Genomic DNA, 23437 nt, shown 5'->3' with positions numbered 1-23437 from the left:
TTTGAAAAAAAAAAAATATTTTTGGATTTAAAATTTCAAAAATAATTGATAAAGCACGGTTTTTAATGGTGTTGATCTTAAAACAAAATATTGCATCTGATTTACTGTATGAAAAGGAATTTTTAGAAAAAAAAAAATTAAAAATCGTTAGAGCCCTTTTATACAAAAATAGAAAAAAAAAACTGAAAACGAACATGACATTCGATTTTGTATAAGTATTTTGTATACAAATCAAGGTATATTTTACTAATGGTTTTTTGTGCGTTTAGCTCGAGTCAGAAAAATTCTATCACATCACGTTTTTAAGATATTACCATGCCAAAACATCACAAAAATAGTGTTTTGGAAGTTCAAAATTGTATATCTCAAAAACTTATCACGTTAGTGCCATTCTAATGCTAGATTCTAATTCATAAGATCAAAGGCTGTTAGAAAAGAATAATTTGGTTTCTAGAGAAAAGTATTTCTCGCCAATATTACTGTCATTTACGGAAAAATCGATTTTAAAAATCGTGTTTTTTTTTTCAATTTTTCTCAATATTTTCTATAACAAAAGTATAGTAGTAAACATAATCTTAGATAAAAGGTTTAATCTAAACAACTGCATTCCAAACTTTTCGAAAATCAAAAATGTTTTCGGTAACTTTTTTGATTGAAATAGGTTATTTTTTCAAATTTAGTCAAAAATCCAAAAATTAAAAAATTTTAAATAGATAGAAAATATAACAAAGTAATTTTTAACCAAGTTTTGTTAAAATCCAACTATTTTTGTAAAAGATAAAAATAAAAAATAAAAAAATCGTATTTTTGCATTTTTCTCAATACTTTTGACGTAGGTAATATAAAAAAATGTTGAGAGTAAAGTTGTAGACACTTTTACTATGTACAACTTTTGCCTTTAATTTTTTTCGAAAGGAGGTCTACTTTTGACAGAAATTAAAAAAAAAAAAAAACACCATTTTTGAGACACACTCCACTTTTTCGCCCACCCACCCACTTTCAACTAATTGTTTGTGGGCAATTTATTTTTCTCCTTTCATATACCATTTATCCTAAATGCTGCTAGTAATTTTTTTATTTTCAAAAATTATTGGCACTGGTCTAAATGTCATGTCTGATTGTTATCGCGAGTTCGATTTTTTTTTTACGAATCCTAAACTTGCCCTATAGTACCTATATCGCAACTAAAAATGGAAAAAAAATCAGTTCGGAGTGAAAACCATTATTTTATGATTGTCTCAACTTGACAACACTTAAAAGTTCTAAAAGATTGAATATAATTAAACGAAATTTAAAAAATTTCGTGACACCGGTACAAGCAGCAGAAATGCTCAAAGAGACACAAAACGACGATCCCAGTGAAAAATCTTTTTTAGTTCAATACAGTTGTCGGCATGGATTAAGTACGACCAAATTTTCCCAAAAGAATATTTTGTTATTTTAATTAAAGGATAGTTAAAGTCGTTTTGAAAAAATTTAAAAATTGTATGCGATTTGTCAATTTTTTCAGTTTTTAGCGACTTAAAAAAATTTAAAAGGGATTAAATAAATTAGGGCTTAGAGCTGATGAACGTTTTACTCAAAATATTTTTATAACGGTTGAAATTTTTTACCAAAATATCTACCTATACAAAATTGTTTTTAATTTTTTTTTTTTTTTTTTTTTACGACCAACTGTTAATCTAAAGATAAGCTAACAAAAGTTATTAATCTTCCAGTTTGTACGTGTGTCATGTCAATTGTATTTTCGTACACAAAATTATTTTTTTTATTACAAAAAAACAAGAAAATTGCCACATAATTTTCAAAAATTATAATAGGTATCTAATTTTTTTTTCCTCATTTTTAAAGTGTCAACACAAATTTATATTTTTGTCTGCTCACATAGATTTACCTCTCAAACTTATTTATATTCCAAATAGAATATAATAAAGTGGTGGGCTGTTGATGTATTTGATACAAGGTCACCACATACTCGGAATGATGAAAATCTAGTGAATGTCATTTCCTAAATTACATTTAAAAATAAAATTAAAAAAATATGCCAGCCAAAATAACATTTTTAAGTTTGAGAGAGAATTTTCAACTTAAAATTCACAACGATTTTCATTTATATTTAATTCAGTTAGCTGTTGGAATCCTGGGCTAAAATAGCATTGTATTATTAATTTCTATCTCAGGACAACTCAATGAATAATTTTATTAAACAGAACGCCTTAGTATACTCTCGACTACGTGTGTTGGTTTTGGGATGGTATGAGTTGAGTACATGTGAATATGGTTTGTGTAAAATGTACTCCTTTCATTAGAGGATTTCAAGATTAAAATTTTGAAAATCGTTAGAGCAGCTTGTGTGGTATCCTTGAATTTAATTCCACGTTAGCCGTATTACCTGTTTCCTCCTTTTCACCAATTTATTTGTCAGAAAGGTAGGTGTCCCTATACTCACTGGTTTTATACAACCGCACATACAAAGAGCATACAGAGAGAGAGAGAGAAAGAGAGCCAGAGTTAAATTAAGCGAATGTTCTGTAATAATATTCCATGCGGAACAATGTGTCGCAAGGATGTATATCATTTTTTAAGTTCAATCCCTCTTTCCTCAAAGCCTCCCCCCTCAACCAACACATTTATGGTTGTACTTGCAGTAATATAAAGGGGGGTTAAACTCCGTCTAAACAGACTCCATAAGGGTTATTGCCTAGATATTAGCATTTTTATTAGCCTTCTCCATATGGTGGGGGCGATATATGCATTTAGTATTTGTTTTTCGGTAGTGCGAGTGGATTTTGGTCTTTGTCTGTAATTTCTGAACATGGTTTTACCCTCCTTCCGAAAAATTGAATGTAACACTCGTATTGTTGTTTGTAATTCTCGTTCTTAATTTAATTCAACTATGTGATTATTATGGGTATATACTTTGTATGAAGGTTGTCTTGAATGTAAAGTTCAAAAAAAGGGTGAAACAGAATGTACGGAAATTCGAGATTATACAATTTTAAAGTCTTCGAGGGGAGATGATGGTAAATAAACTTTATGGTTATATTGTTTTTATTTGAAGGTCAAGGTCATGGGTTGGATTTAAGTAAATATTTATTCAAATTATTCATTTAATAGCCCAGTCATTTTAGTCATTCTTAAGCCCAATCTGCGGAAAAATTCCTACTGGGCTGAATTTTGGTATACAGCTTAATGACGGCTTTGTTATGAAGATGTGAAAAATCGACATTGATATCGTGTCCGCGTTAAGAGTTATAGGGGTCAAAAGATCACAAAAACTGGTTTTTCACGATTTTCAGCAAAACGGTAAGTCTTATCAAAAAATTTTCAATGCAAGAATTGTAGACCAGATTATTATAAATAAAAAGTATCATGACACTTTTTTTCCTAAGACCCACCGTTTCTTAGGTATAACGATTCAAAAAGTTGAAGTTTAGTTGTAATCGTCATAATCCTATTCCTGAAAAAAAACTCCTAACTGAAAAGTTCCTGAAATTTCATTATTTTTTTAGCTTGAATTTTGTTCCTCAACTGTTAAGAATATGGGGAAACCAAAAAAAAAATGGAAATTTTCGCCATTTTTCCGATTGGGGCCCTTCTCCCGAAACCATTTCCCTGGGAATTTTTGTTTAGAATATGTCTGAAAATATACAGGGTGTGCAATAGAGAATGGACAACCCTTAAACGGCTTATAGCTACACTTATGATTGTTCTAAAAACAGATAGAAAAAAGTTCTATCGCAACCAGTTCATAAAATATGGACTTTTTTTCGTTCAGTGTATTTTGAATTTTATCATCTTATGTTTTCGTTCACTACAACCACGAATGAATGAATTTTTTTTTTTTTTTTTTTATAATTTTCTACAATAATTGGATGAGTACATAAACACTTTAAAAATTTCATAGCTATTGCACATTTTCGTAAAAAAAATTTTGAAATCTGTTTTTTGATGCAAAATGTAAAAAAAGTATTTTATGAAAAATTTTAAACACCTGTGGTATTAAATAAATCTATAGAAACCTAGGTGGCCAACTTTCTTAAAAATATTCTGGTATAAGGAGAATATTTTTAAGAAAGATGGCCACCTAGGTTTCTATAGATTTATTTTATACCACAGGTGTTTAAAATTTTTCATAAAATACTTTTTTTACATTTTGCATCAAAAAACAGATTTCAAAATTTTTTTCACGAAAATGTGCAATAGCTATGAAATTTTTAAAGTGTTTATGTACTCCTCCAATTATTGTAAAAAATTATAAAAAAAGGAAATAAATAAAATTCATTCATTCGTGGTTGTAGTGAACGAAAACATAAGATGATAAAATTTAAAATACACTGAACGAAAAAAGTCCATATTTTATGAACTGGTTGCGATAGAACTTTTTTCTATATGTTTTTAGAACAATCATAAGTGTAGCTTTAAGCCGTTTTAGGGTTGTCTATTCTCTATTGCACACCCTGTATATTTTCAGACATATTCTAAACAAAAATTCCCAGGGAAATGGTTTCGGGAGAAGGGCCCCAATCGGAAAAATGGCGAAAATTTCCATTTTTTTTTTGGTTTCCCCATATTCTTAACAGTTGAGAAACGAAATTCAAGCTAAAAAAATAATGAAATTTCAGGAACTTTTCAGTTAGGAGTTTTTTTTTCAGGAATAGGATTATGACGATTACAACTAAACTTCAACTTTTTGAATCGTTATACCTAAGAAACGGTGGGTCTTAGGAAAAAAAGTGTCATGACACTTTTTATTTATAATAATCTGGTCTACAATTCTTGCATTGAAAATTTTTTGATAAGACTTACCGTTTTGCTGAAAATCGTGAAAAAACAGTTTTTGTGACCTTTTGACCCCTATAACTCTTAACGCGGACACGATATCAATGTCGATTTTTCACATCTTCATAACAAAGCCGTCATTAAGCTGTATACCAAAATTCAGCCCAGTAGGAATTTTTCCGCAGATAAAACCTAAAATTACTGGACTATAAAGAATTGTTTTAAGAACTGAATTAAAAGGATCAAAAGTAATTTTAAACTTTCAGAATTTAATATCGATTTTTGCCGGTAAAAAAAAAACAAAGTTTTCAGAAACGTATATATAGGGTGGGTCAAAAAAATCTAAATTCTTTTTTTTGATTTGTTACTCCAAAAAATCGATTGCTAGACACCTCTAGAATATACACACCAAATATGAGCTCTTTATATTAATAGGAAGGTCCTCCGCTTTTCAATTTTCCATTTTTAAATCAAGCTTCTACTAAAAAAAAATAATTTTTTTATTAATTGACTTTTTAGCAAATTTCTTTTCATATTCTTGTAGGAAATTGAAAGCTCTACAAGAAAGGCCTTATACACTTTTTTCGTTTATCTAAACGTTGAATAGATATTTGAGGTGCAAAAATCGAGAAAATCTTTAAAAATTCGTTTTTTGTTCTTAATTTTGTAACAAATTGAAAAATTATAATAATCAAACGCGCAAGACCTAGTCTTATTGGAAATTGATTGCTCTACAAAAAAGGTGTTGTTAACTTTTTTCATTTATCTAACCATATTAAAGATATTCGAGGTCAAAGTTAAAAAAAAAATATAAAAACATTTTATATTTTTAAAAAATTTTCAACTCACTGAAACTTCATTATTTTCAAATTAGCAAGATATATTCTTGTAGGGGCTTAAACGATCTACAAAAAATTCCTTAGAAGATATTAGTATCCAAACCAATGCTCACTGATTTCAATAGTTTTCTGATGACCCGTATGCATTGCGATTTGGATACGAATATCTTCTAAACGGTTAAAGCAATCAATGTGATGCTAAGGAATTTTTTGTAGAACGTTTAAGCCCCTACAAGAATATGTCTTGCTAAATTGAAAATAATGAATTTTCAGTGAACTGGAAAATTTTTAAAAATATAAAATGTTTTTATAATTTTTTTTAACTTTGATCTCGAATATCTTTAGAATGGTTAGATAAATGAAAAAAGTTAATAACACCTTTTTAGTAGAGCAATCAATTTCCAATAAGAATACGTCTTTCGCGTTTGATTATTATAATTTTTCAATTTGTTACTAAATTAAGAACAAAAAACGAATTTTCAAAGATTTTCTCGATTTTTGGACCTCAAATATCTATTCAACGGTTAGGTAAACGAAAAAAGTGTATAAGGCCTTTTTTGTAGAGCTTTCAATTTTCTACAAGAATATGAAAAGAAATTTGCTAAAAAGTCAATTAATAAAAAAATTATTTTTTTTAGTAGAAGCTTGATGTAAAAATGGAAAATTGCAAAGCGGGGGACCTTCCCATTAATATAAAGAGCTCATATTTGGTGTGTATATTCTAGAGGAGTACCAAATCAAAAAAAAAAATTCGATTTTTTTGACCCACCCTAATATATATAAACGGAATAATTGTATGTTACGAAGATGCTTGAAGAATTATGTTTCACATTAATCTCAAATAGTTCTTCCAAAGTTGTTTCCATTTTCAAAAAAAAGTGTGTAGGTAGTAATGCTCAAAGTGTTTTTTAATTTAATAAAAGACACATTTTCAAAAGATAAAAATTTTGTTAGATTATCAAAACGTTTATGGTGATTTCCTTAAAACGAGCTATTGATTTTTTTTTTAAGTTTTTTAATTTTGTGTTTTTACTCGTAATTACTTAAAAAAAATATACCAACTACAAAAAAAAATTGTAAAAGACAAATATTTTGTTTAAACCCTCAAATAACGTTGAATAAAATAATTAAATTTACATAAAACTGAAACAAAAATTTAGTTTATTCCTGAAAAACCAAATCCTACATCAGCTTCAATTTTCAATCTATTAAAAACCTATTTGCTTCACAACAATTATTATTATAAAAAATAAAATATCGCATGAAATTCTTTGCTTTTTCAATAAAATTCATTAAAGAATATATTAATTTAGCTATAGGTATAAATAATGTAATAAAAACTACAGAAACATATTTTTAAATTTTTTTGGCCTCTAAACGAAGTATTGTATTTCATTGATTGCATACAAAACATTAAAAAATTTATATTAAAAAAAAGACATTTTCTATAGTTTTGGAAGTCATTGAATGGTCAATAATAACTGCCTTATTTTGCTATTAAAACAACGATTAAATAAAGAGGAACTTAGCAGATCACTGGGGCGTATGAGTAATTTTTTTTGTAGAAAAATCTTGAGGCAAAGAGTTCTTCTCCTGAGAAATTGATCAGATATGTGAACCATTCTGTCACCAATCAAATGGTTTAATTGTCCAATATGAAACACGAAAAGTTCTTAGGACTTGTAAATAAAAATTAAATTTTCACTTTCTCGGTTATTGCACAGAGAAAAATATGACCACCTAAACAGTGGTCATATTTTGCCTTATTGTTTAACTGCCCATGTGTTTTATAAGGAAATCTTATTAAAAGAAACGATTAATAAGATTTTTCTATAAGGATTTCTTATTATTTTTATAGAGAAAATCTTATTAAAATTTGAGTGAAAAAATCATTTTTTTTTTTTGCAAACTTGGAACAAGAATAAAAATGGCGATCAGTATTTTCATAGCAGGTTGGTTAAGGAGGTAAGGTGTGCGACTAATGATTTGAAGTCTCCACTTCAATTTCCGGCCTGGTTGTCGTTTTTTTTTTCTTCTCAAAACCCTACAAGTGCAGATCTTAAAACAATAAGGAGAACCCGATTGTTTGAATAAAGTTTTCTTCTTGGATGAAAACCATAGAAAAAAAATTATAGAGAAATCTTATTGTTTTGTTCTATTTTAGGTATATATTTCTAGACTTGAAAAAGAAAATCCAAAATTATTTTATCACTACAAAACTGTAAGTCACAAAGTAATTTTAACGAAAGTTACACGGAGAAAAAAAGGATGCTAAAAATAAATTGAATCTGTATTAATTAAAGTGGATTTCTGCTTAGTTTTTTGTCAAGAAGACTACCGTCTTAAAATAAGTCGATACATATTCTTTATAAATAGTACTTAAAGAAAGCACAATGTATGCACATCCAAATTTGAATGAAAATAATGCTTTTAAATTAAACTGAATATCCTTTTATTTTTATTTTTAATTAATCTTTTAACTTCAATTAACTAACATGCATTGATTGAAAAATCATTTCATTTTAAACGATACTTTTGTTTAAGAAGAAAACTCTTACTGTAATGAAATACAATTCACTTTGATTTTCGGCTTTAAAAGATCTTAAACGAATCGCAAATTTTTAACAAAAGTCTTATTATTTTAAGTAGATGAAGATTTAAGAAGAGTACATGATTTTCATTTTTCTTTATTTTAATGGTGCTTGACCTTTAATGGGCTAAAAAAAATGTATTGCAAATAAAAAAATGCATTAAAATAAAAGTAGGTACCTATTTGTTGTACTTTAAAAATATTTGCTTTCTGCGTTGAAAAAAAAAAAAAAATAAATAAATGTAAAAATATGTTCTTTTTCTAATATTCGTCGAATTTCTTAGAATTCTTATTATTTGGCTTCAATATTACAGTTGAAAATTGAAATAGCTCATTTATTGTCAAAAAGCGAAAATTGTCAGAAATTCAAGGAATGTAAAAAAAAAATATTTAATGCACACAATTTGCATTGATTTTTGTTTTCAATGTAGAAATTTTATTATATGCAATAAATTTTTTTTTTAATGCAAAATATATTTACTTGCAAAAAGAATTTTATTTTCAATCCAAATTTTGTTCATGCAATAAATATTTTTTTTAATTCATTCTTTTTTGCAATCAATTTTAAATTTTTGGTGGAAAGCAAATGAATTAAAGATAAAAATGATTCTGTATTATCCTGGTTGAAAATATTTCCTGATTTCAAAAACGGAATGGCAGCGGACTTATAAGAAAACCATCTTGCATGGAAATTAAAATGTTCAGACATAAAAAAACTATTAAAAATTCTATTTTCAATGTCATTTCAGTAGAGGATTGTTACATGCCTGCATTACTTGTTGTATAGGTTACTAAGTGTTCACAATATTATTCTTTGAGAGTTACCATACAACTCCCAGAAAAAATCGAAAAATTTCAGAAAAGGATCATTTTCCTCACTTCGAATTTGAAGTGTAACTGGAGTTGAACTTTTTGTGGGTCTTTGTATAGAAACATTGTATTTATTATTATTATTAATTCTTATTTTGTTTTCTCTCAAATGACTAGACTGATTTCAACTATTTTTGTTTATTTTATTGTTGTTAAATATCTACCAAAATTAGGTATGAAGTAGTAATTTTCTAATCCTTTTAAAAAGTTGTATTATTTCATTTTAGTTTTAGAATAATAAATTCTTCAAAACGTTAAGAAATAATTTGAATCTTGTTTTTGAGTGTTGACTATTTTTTCTGAAATTTGGTTTTCGTAAAAGGTTTGAATATTTTATTTAAAAAAAATATGTTTTATAACACAGTTGCCTCGACGATGTTAATTTTTTTGTTTTAAATTCATCTCTGTAGAAGAACATTATAAAATACTTTGTAAACAAATTTTCAATCATTTTTCAAAAAAATTAATAAAATAAGTAATTTATTAATCGACACTCATACATATAAACAAAACGTCAAAAAACTCATCCATTGATTTTAGATTATTTTGTCAAATTCAAAAATGTGTTTTTTGATTTAAATTAATACATTAGCATTCCAAAATGTTGTTCAAATCAGTTAAATGGTTTATGAGTGAAATGAAGAAAACGTTCATATGATTGTAGAAACGTTTTTGAGCAAAGTAAATTTTTTTCATTTGGTAAAATACGTTTAGATTTGGTTTTTAAAAAGAAAATTCAATTTCACTCATTTGTACTTGTGTATATTATAGTCGAAATAGCTAATGTAGTCCCAAATAGTCAAAATTGTAAGAAATTCATACAATTTTTTATTTCAATAACTTTTTTATTGAATTGTTTGATATTGGTGGTTTAATGTTGAATATTTTTCTTAAAATTGACATTATTCTCTAGAAAAAAACTTAAAATCCAAAAAATACTTTACTGCTCTAGTTTTGAAGAGCTTAAATTTCTCATGTATATGTGCGTTAAGGGGTATCGAGTATACTAGATTTTAAAAATTTTAAAGTCAGAAATCAAAATTATGACATTATGTTCACAGGCATTGCAATTTTTAAATCTCGAACTTGAAAAGTAGTTTGGTAGGCACATATATGAAAATCTTAAAAAATCAAATTGCTAAGCTCTTCCTTTAAACTAATTTTTTTCAGCCAAAATATTGCTGGATGCATTAGTTTCCTAAGACCGTCTTTATTCTTAGTAAATTTTGGTCTGTACTACAGAACTCATAGAAAAAACTCAAAAATCCAGCTCACCTCACTCCGAAGATGTCTATCCAGTGTTGAAACTTCTTCAAAAAATGTCCAACTCAATTTTTCATGTGGACTACGTTCCTCAATTGCTTCCTCGTCGTCTTCGTCACCTTCCAAATCTAAAAAGTGACGTTCTCGCTGCTGATGATTGTTCTCCTCAACCCTCTGCAAATGATGATGATTCTTTTTGCGAAAACAATTATTGTTATTACTACTGCCACTGGCTGAGGCCAATAAACCTTGTGACTCAAAAATTAAATCAGAATTTGAATTTAATTCGAGAACTTCATTCAACATTGCAAATTCAAAAAATCATTCATTTTACGCATTTAAATATATATAAATCCAACTCTCTCTCTCACTTTTTATTCATCCGCGAATATAAATTTTGCCCCCAAACTGAACAAAAAAAAAAATGAAGATAAAATAAAACAAAGCAGAGATTCACCCCAGAATCCTAGCCAGACTAAAACACTTTAACCAAAAAAAAAAAACACACGCACTCATAGAGGCAACACGCAGCGATGTAAGTTGCTGTAACCCTCGCTTGCAAAATTGCTTTTCGCTTTGACTTTGGTCATCAATCAACGGGCAATTAAATGCTCAATTAAATTTTCCATCCGACTGCATACACTCGTACAACTCGGATAGAGCTTCGTATCTTTTTTTTTTTTGAAACTTCTACTTTTTTTAAATTAATTTTTTTTTTTTTTAATATTAACAGATCTATCTGTACCAAAACATCTGTAGTACGGACGAGAAAAAATATCGCGACGGAATTTTTGCCCCAAAAACGCTCCCGTGCACTTTGGAGTCTTAACAATCACTGAATCACGGAATCTATCTGTGGCAAGCAATTGAAAAATTTTCTTTCTCGAGTGCGGAAATTTTTCCCTATGACGTGCAGATATTTTTACGTGCAAATACGATAAGCGTGGTAGCGGCGGGCAGAAGTGGGAGTTTATTGCGAGGGGGAAATGAGCTGCTTTCGTGAATTATCTACAAGTGTTTGTGTGCGGGTGTTTTGGCATCCAGAGAGTGTGTTGGGAAAGCTTTTCTCTATTTTCACGAAAAACAGATGATTATTTTGGTTTTTGTCTGTTGTATTGTTGTGTGTGGGGTTTGTTATTTGCAGACACTTTCTGCGAAGCACGTGGTGAATGGAGAAAATGCGCATGTGACGTAGAGAGAGAGAGAGAGAGGTTGTAGGAATTTCATTTATAGCACGTGGTTGATGGAAGGGCATTGCCAGACAAGAGAATATAATGTTCATACTGTCAAAAAAATTAAAGTCACAATAATGGGTCACTGGGGCGTATGCGTAATATTTATTTCTATTAAAAAACTTAAGCAGTTAATATATAGGATTAAAATGCAACGATGAGTCAAAAAAAGTATAAAATTTTTATAAGGTTGGAGTCTTTTTCTTCCCGCTTAGGAAACAGAATACATTTTTTTTTTGAAAAAAATGACTATAATTAGAATTACATTTTAAAAAACTGTAGTTTGTCTCAAATAATTAAGGTCCATTTTTTTCACTCGGAGTTGAACGAAACTTGAGAATTTTTAATATAAAAATTCTCAAGTTATGTTCAACTCCGAGTGAAAAAAATGGCCCTAAATGTGCTCTAAAAGAAAAGTTTTTTGCATACTGTAATTATCACCAGATTAGTGTACTAGATTTTATAAGGCTCTGTGCATCACAAAGTAGTGAAAATTGTTTTAAAATTTAGGTTTATTTTTCTCCAATCCAAAACTGTTAAAATCTTTTGTGATTTTTTGCGAATTTTTTTTAATGTTGGTTCTCAAAGATGATAAGAAAGTGGATTTTTTTATTTGAGATTTTTACACAATAAATCAGGTCTCTAAATATTTAAGAGGTTGCAAATTACGTAACAACATGGAAGAAAAAAAATTAATTTTTTTGAAAAAGGTGAAAAATGAAACCAGTATTGAGACTTCTGAGCAAACAGCAAAAATTTTCTAATAGTTTGTATGGCTATAACTGAACGAAATTAAAATGGGACCACACTGCAGCCACCAGTTTTCCAACATAACAAGAATTATCAAAATTGGTTCACTCAGTCAAAAGTTATGCGGTGACAAACATAAAAAAAAAGGCAAAATCAACATTTCTGGTTTTCTCAATATTTCCAACTAAACCCTTGATTATTCCAAAACCCACCCAAAGCCTTTATTTCTTCATTTTTTCAAATTAATATTCCAGATTTGTTTGGGACATTTATTCAAAATTTTCAATCCCTCTTTAATTTTCTTGTGCAATCAGCGTTGACAGTAGTTCTTTTTGGCGTCAAAATACATTTGCAGGGCCATTTATTGACGAAATGTCAGATTATTAAAATCTATAAAAAAAATAAATTTTAATTTACAGAAAAAGTAAATTCTCAGTTTTATTGAACATTGAAATTTTTCAATATATCATGTTTTCTAATATTTATTCAAAAACATAGTTGGCAACCATATAATCCCAAAATACTCAATTTTTGTATGAAACATTAATGGAAGATATGTCAAAATTGTGCTAATTTACAAAAATATCCATAAAATAGCGTAATAAGAGGTCTAAAAGTGTGTTTTACTAATTTTGCACTTTTTGAATATTTTTTTACAAAATTTTTGACTTTTTTTACCTATGAATCTTTGAATTCTATGTTTAAGATCTTAAGCCTTTTTGACTTGACTTAAGCCAAATTTAAAGCTTATATAGGTACTATTTTAAAATAGAAAATCCTATTTGACGGCTTATTCTGGCCCCCATTTTGGAGCCGCCATTTTGAATAAGAAAAAGTTGGCAGCTTTTTCGTATTCTCCATACAAATGTCCTTCGGTGTACCGAATTTTATGAAATTTCGTCAAGAAATGGCCGTGCAAATGAATTTTGATGCCAAAAAACACCAAATGCTCCACCGTGCCACGGTTTACTGAGATATTGATGGTAAAAGACAAAAAAAATCTTTTCCATTAAAAGTTAGATATCTCAGCAAGAAGTGGTCATAACGAATTTAAAAAAAAGTAAATTTAAGCTTAATGATCAAGTTTTCCAATCCCTATAGTGCTTACGTTGTACAATGTTTTTCATGAAGCAAAAAAAAAAAAAAATAAAGTTCGTAATGGTAAAACATTTTTAAAGACTGATTATATTCATAGTGCCTGAGGTAAATGAAATATTCTTACAAATTTTCACCCTTTCACTCAAGATCATTTTGTAGACTCTTTTGATTCTTAGTTCCTATACAAAAACACACTTTTTCACAAAGTTTAAAAAATAAAAAAAGAACATTTGTCAGATTTTATAAAACTTTATTCAGACATGAAATTCAGCCCTTAAAAAAAAACACCCTTTTACCTGTAGCTACTACCTATAAAAATACTTTGCCAAAAACAAGATATGTCAGGATTAATGCAGGGTTTACATTATCTAAATTCTACATACTACATTATTACTAACAGAAAAAACACAAGTGAATTTAATAAAAAATACGAGAATAATTATTCTTATTATGTACATATTTCAAAAGAACAATATTCTTTACAACCGAGGTGAATAAAAAATTCCTTGTTTAAACTACAAAACAAAATTAAATATCGAATGAATGCCGCTTTAAACCCAAAACATTTATTATTCTTATTATTATCATTGTGTGAATCCACGTGACCATATTTTGTATTTATAAACAACAAAAACACAAATGATTGTGTGCTTTGATTGTGATGAGAGAATTCCTTTCGAACCGTGAAAAATATTACGATAACAAAAGCTCACAAAATTAAAATAAATTCAAAAAAGAAAAAAAAAATCCAACGTGTGAATGGAAGAATCTGGAAATCGGCATTCCATTCGCTGCTGGCAGCAGGGTTATTCATCTGCTCGCTGAATATATGCGACGACTTGAATTCATTGCATGCTGAGAAATAATACAAAACTCATCACAATACCGGCAGGTACATATAACAGAACATGCAGCAATCAAGCTGATATCAAAATCCAGAAAACCGGAAGTAAAACAGGAAAATTAAAATCTCAGATAAAAAAAACAAGAAGAGAGAGCAGAGAGGTGTTCTGTGCACATATACACACCTCATACACATATGCAGCCATCTGCTAGACAATGTTGTGTGTTGGCGGCGGGTTCACTCTTAATAAAAAAAAAATATCCTTGCACTCTTAAAGTCCTGAAGCTGCTGCAGCAGCCATGCTAAATGGAATTCATCCAGCAACAAGCTTCAGCCCGGCTGCTCCTTTTGGTTTCACTTCACAACATCAGGATCAGGACTCCCAATGATATAAGGAAAGAATAAAAAAAAAAAAACTTTTAGCTCTCCAACAGTTGGTAAATATTTTGCTTTTTGTACTACTCGTATTACCATTTCCACCGCGGGGTTAAAAATTTTCTCTGTTGTTTTGCATTTTGTTAACTCAACCAAGCTCACGCTTTCTTTTGAGTTTTATTTATCCTCTTTGGCGGGAGAGCTAGAGCTGGAGCTGATTCCATTCAGTGCAGTATGCATTCGCTGAGTGGTTTACCCTTTTTCAACTATTTTATACAACAACGTAACGGTGACACTTTGTTGTGAGGCGTTGCTAAGTGAAGTGTGCAACCATCATAGCAAAAGCACCCAACAGCGCGACAGACTTGAATTTAAGTGTCGTCGTTTTGATTAAAGTCACATTGAAGTTGAAGTTTAGTGCGATATGAGTTTTTTTTTTTTTTGTGACAATAATTTAACACGTTCTTTAGTAGGTGCTTAGAAAATGAAGGTGTTTTTCAGCTTTGAGATATCAGATTGTGTTGAATTTAATACGTGAGGATATTGTAAAAGGACTTGAGGTCGAATTGATGATGAGCTCGAGAAAGTTCCCTACAATCAAGTGAATAAATTTCATGAAGACTTTTTTTTTTCATAAATTCGCATTTTAAAGAGGTCTTAAGGTCATACTTTTTGCTTTTTGTCCTAATTCGTCTTTAACACTTTTTTCTTTCATAAATTCGCTTCTTAAAAGAGATCTTAATTTCATACTTTTTGTTTCGTGAAGTCCTAATTCGTCATGAAGACTTTTTTCTTTCATAAATTCGCATTTTTAGAAAGGTCTTAAGGTCATACTTTTTACTTGATGAAGTACTGATTTGACATGAGGACTTTTTTCTTTCATAAATTCGCATATTAAAAGAGTTCTTAAGTTCATACTTTTTGTTTCGTGCAGTCCTAATTCGTCATGAAGACTTTTTTCTTTCATAAATTTGCATCTTAAAAGAGATCTTAAGGTCATACTTTTTGCTTCGTGAAGTCCTGATTTGACATGAAGACTTTTTTCTTCATAAATTCGCATTTTTAAAGAGGTCTTAAGGTCATACTTTTTGCTTTTTGTCCTAATTCGTCTTTAACACTTTTTTCTTTCATAAATTCGCTTCTTAAAAGAGATCTTAAGGTCATACTTTTTGTTTCGTGAAGTCTTAATTCGTCATGAAGACTTTTTTCTTTCATAAATTCGCATTTTTAGAAAGGTCTTAAGGTCATACTTTTTACTTGATGAAGTACTGATTTGACATGAGGACTTTTTTCTTTCATAAATTCGCATATTAAAAGAGTTCTTAAGTTCATACTTTTTGTTTCGTGCAGTCCTAATTCGTCATGAAGACTTTTTTCTTTCATAAATTTGCATCTTAAAAGAGATCTTAAGGTCATACTTTTTACTTCGTGAAGTCCTAATTCGTCATGAAAACTTTTTTCTTTCATAAATTCGCAACTCAAAAGAGTTCTTAAGGTCATACTTTTTGCTTCGTGAAGTCCTAATTCGTCATGAAGACTTTTTTCTTTCATAAATTCGCATTTTTAGAAAGGTCTTAAGGTCATACTTTTTACTTGATGAAGTACTGATTTGACATGAGGACTTTTTTCTTTCATAAATTCGCATATTAAAAGAGTTCTTAAGTTCATACTTTTTGTTTCGTGCAGTCCTAATTCGTCATGAAGACTTTTTTCTTTCATAAATTTGCATCTTAAAAGAGATCTTAAGGTCATACTTTTTGCTTCGTGAAGTCCTGATTTGACATGAAGACTTTTTTCTTCATAAATTCGCATTTTTAAAGAGGTCTTAAGGTCATACTTTTTGCTTTTTGTCCTAATTCGTCTTTAACACTTTTTTCTTTCATAAATTCGCTTCTTAAAAGAGATCTTAAGGTCATACTTTTTGTTTCGTGAAGTCCTAATTCATCATGAAGACTTTTTTCTTTCATAAATTCGCATTTTTAGAAAGGTCTTAAGGTCATACTTTTTACTTGATGAAGTACTGATTTGACATGAGGACTTTTTTCTTTCATAAATTCGCATATTAAAAGAGTTCTTAAGTTCATACTTTTTGTTTCGTGCAGTCCTAATTCGTCATGAAGACTTTTTTCTGTCATAAATTTGCATCTTAAAAGAGATCTTAAGGTCATACTTTTTACTTCGTGAAGTCCTGATTTGACATGAAGACTTTTTTCTTCATAAATTCGCATTTTTAAAGAGGTCTTAAGGTCATACTTTTTGCTTTTTGTCCTAATTCGTCATGAACACTTTTTTTTCATAAATTCGCTTCTTAAAAGAGATCTTAAGGTCAAACTTTTTGTTTCGTAAAGTCCTGATTCGTCATGAAGACTTTTTTCTTTCATAAATTCGCATTTTTAAAGAGGTCTTAAGGTCATACTTTTTGCTTTTTGTCCTAATTCGTCATGAATACTTTTTTTTTCATAAATTCGCTTCTTAAAAGAGATCTTAAGGTCATACTTTTTGTTTCGTGAAGTCCTGATTTGACATGAAGACTTTTTTCTTCATAAATTCGCATTTTTAAAGAGGTCTTAAGGTCATACTTTTTGCTTCGTGAAGTCCTAATTCGTCATTAACACTTTTTTCCTTCATAAATTCGCTTCTTAAAAGAGATCTTAAGGTCATACTTTTTGGTTCGTGAAGTCCTAATTCGTCATGAAGACTTTTTTCATACTTTTTGTTTCGTGCAGTCCTAATTCGTCATGAAGACTTTTTTTTCATAAATTCGCTTCTTAAAAGAGATCTTAAGGTCATACTTTTTGGTTCGTGAAGTCCTAATTCGCCATGAATACTTTTTTCTTTCATAAATTCGCATTTTTAAAAAGGTCTTAAGGTCATACTTTTTGCTTCGTGAAGTCCTAATTCGTCATGAACACTTTTTTCTTTCATAAATTCGCTTCTTAAAAGAGATCTTAAGGTCATACTTTTTGGTTCGTGAAGTCCTAATTCGTCATGAAGACTTTTTTCTTTCACAAATTCGCATTTTTAAAAAGGTCTTAAGGTCATACTTTTTGTTTCGTGAAGTCCTAATTCGTCATTAACACTTTTTTTTTTTCATAAATTCGCTTCTTAAAAGAGATCTTAAGGTCATACTTTTTTATTCGTGAAATCCTTATTCGCCATGAATACTTTTTTCTTTCATAAATTCGCATTTTTAAAAAGGTCTTAAGGTCATACTTTTTGCTTCGTGGAGTCCTAATTCGTCATTAACACTTTTTTTTTCATAAATTCGCTTCTTAAAAGAGATCTTTAGGTCATAGTTTTTGGTTCGTGAAGTCCTAATTCGTCATGAAGACTTTTTTCTTTCACAAATTCGCATTTTAAAAAGGTCTTAAGGTCATACTTTTTGCTTCGTGAAGTCCTCATTCGTCATGAACACTTTTTTCTTTCATAAATTCGCTTCTTAAAAGAGATCTTGAGATAGTACTTTTTGCTTCGTGAAGTCCTAATTCGTCATTAACACTTTTTTTTTTCATAAATTCGCTTCTTAAAAGAGATCTTAAGGTCATACTTTTTTATTCGTGAAATCCTTATTCGCCATGAATACTTTTTTCTTTCATAAATTCGCATTTTTAAAAAGGTCTTAAGGTCATACTTTTTGCTTCGTGGAGTCCTAATTCGTCATTAACACTTTTTTTTCATAAATTCGCTTCTTAAAAGAGATCTTTAGGTCATAGTTTTTGGTTCGTGAAGTCCTAATTCGTCATGAAGACTTTTTTCTTTCACAAATTCGCATTTTAAAAAGGTCTTAAGGTCATACTTTTTGCTTCGTGAAGTCCTCATTCGTCATGAACACTTTTTTCTTTCATAAATTCGCTTCTTAAAAGAGATCTTGAGATAGTACTTTTTGCTTCGTGAAGTCCTAATTCGTCATTAACACTTTTTTTTCATAAATTCGCTTCTTAAAAGAGATCTTTAGGTCATACTTTTTTATTCGTGAAATCCTTATTCGCCATGAATACTTTTTTCTTTCATAAATTCGCATTTTTAAAAAGGTCTTAAGGTCATACTTTTTGCTTCGTGGAGTCCTAATTCGTCATTAACACTTTTTTTTCATAAATTCGCTTCTTAAAAGAGATCTTTAGGTCATAGTTTTTGGTTCGTGAAGTCGTAATTCGTCATGAAGACTTTTTTCTTTCACAAATTCGCATTTTAAAAAGGTCTTAAGGTCATACTTTTTGCTTCGTGAAGTCCTCATTCGTCATGAACACTTTTTTCTTTCATAAATTCGCTTCTTAAAAGAGATCTTTTTTTTTCGTGAGATCTTTTTTTGGTTCGTGAAGTCCTAATTCGTCATAAAGACTTTTTTCTTTCACAAATTCGCATTCTTAAAAAGGTCTTAAGGTCATACTTTTTGTTTCGTGAAGTCCTAATTCGTCATTAACACTTTTTTTTCATAAATTCGCTTCTTAAAAGAGATCTTAAGGTCATACTTTTTGGTTCGTGAAGTCCTAATTCGTCATGAAGACTTTTTTCTTTCATAAATTCTTAAGGTCTTAAGGTCATACTTTTTGCTTCGAAAAGTCCTAATTTGTCATGATGTCATGAAGACTTTTTTTTAAATAAATTCGAATCCTTAAAGAGGTCTTTAGATGCAGGCTTTTTTTGTAATTATTTGTTTATAAGAAAATCATGTTTTTTTTTTTTTTAATGTGCGATCTATCCGAATGAAATTCGGTAATAAAAAATAAACTAAATTTGTTATGAAAAAACACCCTTATTAAACCATGATATTTTTGAGACACTTTAAATTCTTGCAAAAATACATTTCAAACATTTTCTTATAAAAATAAAAAATTAAAAACGTAAACGAACTAAAAGGTGAATAACCTCTGTTTTTATTTTGCCTTTATATTCCAATCATTCATTTTCTATTCAAATTCCAAAAATACACTTTTTCTTATGTAGAGCATTATCCTTCAAAAACTCTTGCAAATTTATTAAAAATTGCACGATATGATATTCTTTTAAAGACTCCTTTTTCTTGCTCAAAAGGGAACACTTTCAGCTACCTGTATGAATTTATTGCTTTTCAAAAGTATCCTTTTATCCTTTTAAAATTAAATAAAAAAATACTCAGCATTCTTCAGACTCTCCCTAAATCAACTTTTACTTCTCATGTCTTATAGCCGCAGTATATAGATGACAAGTCCTGGCTACAACATTTTTGCTTGATCTCCGTTCATACATCATCATTTTGCGTTAAGAGTTTGCAGTTCAATATCAACCTGTGTGACATCGATAAGTTTTCTCTTATATATCTAACTTTCTTTGGCAGACTATTAAAATAGTTTGGTAATAAATTTATCCTTCAGAATGTTTTGATATCCTGTGATAATCCCAGGGATAAAGCATTCCCCATCTTTGAAGTTAACCAAAAGAGAGTTTACTTTGTTCTTCACACATACAAGTATACATTCGAATAGAGGAAGGGTGAAACTAATAAAATCTACGTGCTTCGAATGTGCAAAAAGGATACGCTGTTGCTATTTTTGCTGACATTTAATTTAGAATCAAATCTAATCCAACCACACAGATTAACAATTCTTTTATGTGACATTCTGTTGCATGCGTCCGTCAGTCTACGACAGCATCAGGCGAAATTGCTTAATCAAAGGACCTTATTTTTTTTTTTTTGTTCTTCCTGTCATTTTTTACTTGAGGATTTGCATATATAGAAAATATAGAAACCACAATGGTGGGCAAGAGGAGGCGAGCAATTACTTCATATTCAGTTCAATTTTATATGAGAACGACGTTATATGACCAGAACCAGGACACAATCCTAACTAAGTATCTGTAACAGGCTTCGTTTAGTTTGTTGTTCTATATGGAATCCATTTGACCTGATGTCACTTCTCGTTCTCTGTGTGGTGGTCGGTCGTTGTCATCGTCATCGCCTGAACCTGATGCTGATGTTGTTGGCCTGCCCACAAAACTGAATTGTGTTATACTGAAGAGGGAATTTTCAATTCTTTACGTGATCTCCAAGGACATTCCTAGTCTGATTGCAAAATTGTAGCAATAGTTTTATCAGAGAGAGAGAGAGAGAGAGTGGACCTCAACATCATCATCGTCGTCGGCGCTCGTTGGTCAGACGATGTCTTCTCCCCCCCCCCCCCCCTCTCACAAACAATATAAGGACCCAAGAGAAAGGGGACAATTTTGTGCACTTGTGGTTGCACTGTTATGTTTGCCGAAGAGACACGAGTGGTTGTAGGTTATGATTGTTACTGTCAGCAAAGTGGAAATCATGATTTTTTTTCTTTCTCTCTTTTATTTCCGTTTTAGTTTTTATTAGTTTTTAAAAGAGGTTGCAACTCGCTTGATGTGGATAATAATTTGTTTTTTTTTTTTCATTTTTTTTAGTTTTCGTTTAGTTTGTTGTATCATCTTTTATTTGTTCATTTAATTGAAATTGGTTTCTTTTGTTAAATTTTTGTTTTATTTTTGTTTTCTTATCAAACTAATTCATTTCAGTCAGTTTTAGTTTTTAGTCATTTCCAGTTAGAGGATTAGTTATAGTTCGTACTTGCAATTGTTTTGAAAGAATATTAGACAAAGAAAAAATATATGAGTTGGATGACAGCTATCATGCACAATGGCAGGATCTAAAATGAAAAATGAAATATAATTGGAATTTTCTAGAACTGAATCTGAAGTCTGATAAATTTAATTTGAAAATTTTTCATGAAAGTTTTTGTAACATTGCATCAACGTTACTTTTTTTCTCAATACGTTTTTTCTCAGTGTAGTAATTTTTCATAAAAAAAAACATTTCAATTTAATTTAATCGTCAATTTTACATGGATAATTGTAGAAGCAGTTTTAAAAATAAAATTTTGTTTGCATATAATTTTCAAGACAAAATTGGTCGCTATGCCGTCCAGCTTATTTACCAAAGCCTATAGAATTTTGTATCAAAATCGATAAAGCATTTTTTAAGAAATATGATTTTCCATTTTGATCATATGATTTTACGACAGAAATACGAAACAATACTGATTTAAATGCTCCAGAAATGATAAACCGGAATCAAGTTGTTTTCCGAACTTTAAGTCAACGGGACTTTAATTTTTTTTTTAATAACACGTATGGGTCAAAATTTTGGAGGGGGGAAATTGTTTTTATTTTAATCAGAACCACATTAAACTATTTCTCATTTACCGATTAAAATAATAGATATGAGTATCCAATATATGTATAGGTATATTAGTTTTGGTGAAAAAAAGTTTTTATTAAGCTATTGCATAGATTTTATCGCGGGCTTTGAGCTCGGGGACCGGAACAAGAAATTTCGTAACGAAAAAACCTAACACCACCCTCTCGAGTAGTTCGCTAAACTTGTGTGTACCAATATAGTACGACTGTGCGAAGCTTTCACGGATCGATACGAGTGAGAACAAAACACCTGCGAGAGATCGTTTGCCAACACCAAACCAACGTAGGGGAGAGTGGGGCTAAATGTAACAGGGGTAAGAATTAACAGCTAAAAAAAGCGATGTTCCTTTCAATATTAAGAAACGCGTAAAGGAGAAAAATGCTCAATTTTTGCATATCTACCGGCACATTTTCTTTAGATGAAGATTAGACGACAGGGTGAGAAGTTACACTAGTGGTGCCCAAAAAATGCATGTTTGTAACTTTTTTTTAAAATTTTTTTTTTGGTCTACCTCTTTACCCGAAAAAGATAGAGTGCTAAGTGTTTTTTTGTTATATGCAACTGTGTTTTGGCTCAAATTGCGTGTATATGTTATGTCTATATCAGTTTCGCTTTTTTTTTAAATTGATTTTATGTGCCAAATTTCATGCTGGGGCTAGTTGTAACATTTTTCCGGGGCAAGTTGTACCATGTAAAAACCTACCTATACTGAAAAATTGTTTACCTAATATAATTAACAAATAACAACCCTGAATATGAATGCTTGTAATTGAATTTGTATTTATTTTGAAATTGGAAACACATTTTTGAACCACCACTTGAATTCATAAAGCTTATAAAACAATTTATGAATTCGAATAACTTTTATTTAAGACTACTGTCAAATTTTCTCTGGAAATCTTGGATTTTCTCCACTTTTTACAAATTTGCACCAAAATTTCATGACTGAGGTTTGTTTTTATTGTTATTAATTAAAAATAAATAAATATAAACAAATAAATGTATTTTTCTCTTATTTTTAGTTCTTGGTACAACCTACCCCGGTATGTGTTACACTTTGCCCCGTATGTGGGGTAAGTTGAAACAACACGATTTTTTTTTTGGAAGCTTTATTTTTCAACATTACCGTTATGTTTTGCTAAATTTTTATAATGGATCTTGGAGCTAAAACATGGGTCTTTAATTTAAAAAAGGTCTGGTTGACCCACTTTCAAATTTGTAGGAGAACCATCGATTTTAGAAAAAAGTGTTACATTTGGCCCCACTCTCCCCTAATCTCAGTTTTAATTTTGACATGGTTGTCTTTTAAAATTGTAACTTTTTGAAAGATGTCGTATAGATATGATTGAGGCATATATTTAAAGGTGAAATGACAAGCTTTCCAATGATATAAAATATTATCATTATTATTATCATTATAAAATGTTATTATTAGTTGTCAATGAAAAAATGGACCAAATCGAAATGTAAGAAAAAAAGTTTTTTTTTGATGAAAATTAATTGTATTAAAAAATTCCAGCTTTTTTTCTAGATGTCGCACAAAAAAGATTGAGGTAAATATTGAAAGCTAAAATAATAAGCTTTCCGATGATATAA

At 29.6% G+C, this 23437-nt stretch overlaps 1 protein-coding gene across 1 annotated transcript in view; it reads right to left on the bottom strand.

Moving 5' to 3' along the window:
* Positions 1–11179, bottom strand: part of LOC129912658 (delta-sarcoglycan) — a 39894-nt gene extending 28715 nt beyond the window's left edge. The window contains exon 1 of the mRNA XM_055991004.1: positions 10357–11179. The gene's annotated coding sequence lies outside the window, so the exon portion shown is untranslated. The remainder of the gene's footprint in view (positions 1–10356) is intronic.
* Between the last annotated feature and the right edge of the window lie 12258 nt (positions 11180–23437).

This window comes from Episyrphus balteatus, chromosome 2 (assembly GCF_945859705.1).
Source record: "Episyrphus balteatus chromosome 2, idEpiBalt1.1, whole genome shotgun sequence".
Lineage (NCBI taxonomy): Eukaryota > Metazoa > Arthropoda > Insecta > Diptera > Syrphidae > Episyrphus > Episyrphus balteatus.
Note: the sequence above shows the minus strand (reverse complement) of the source record. Positions and strands in the feature narration are given on the sequence as shown.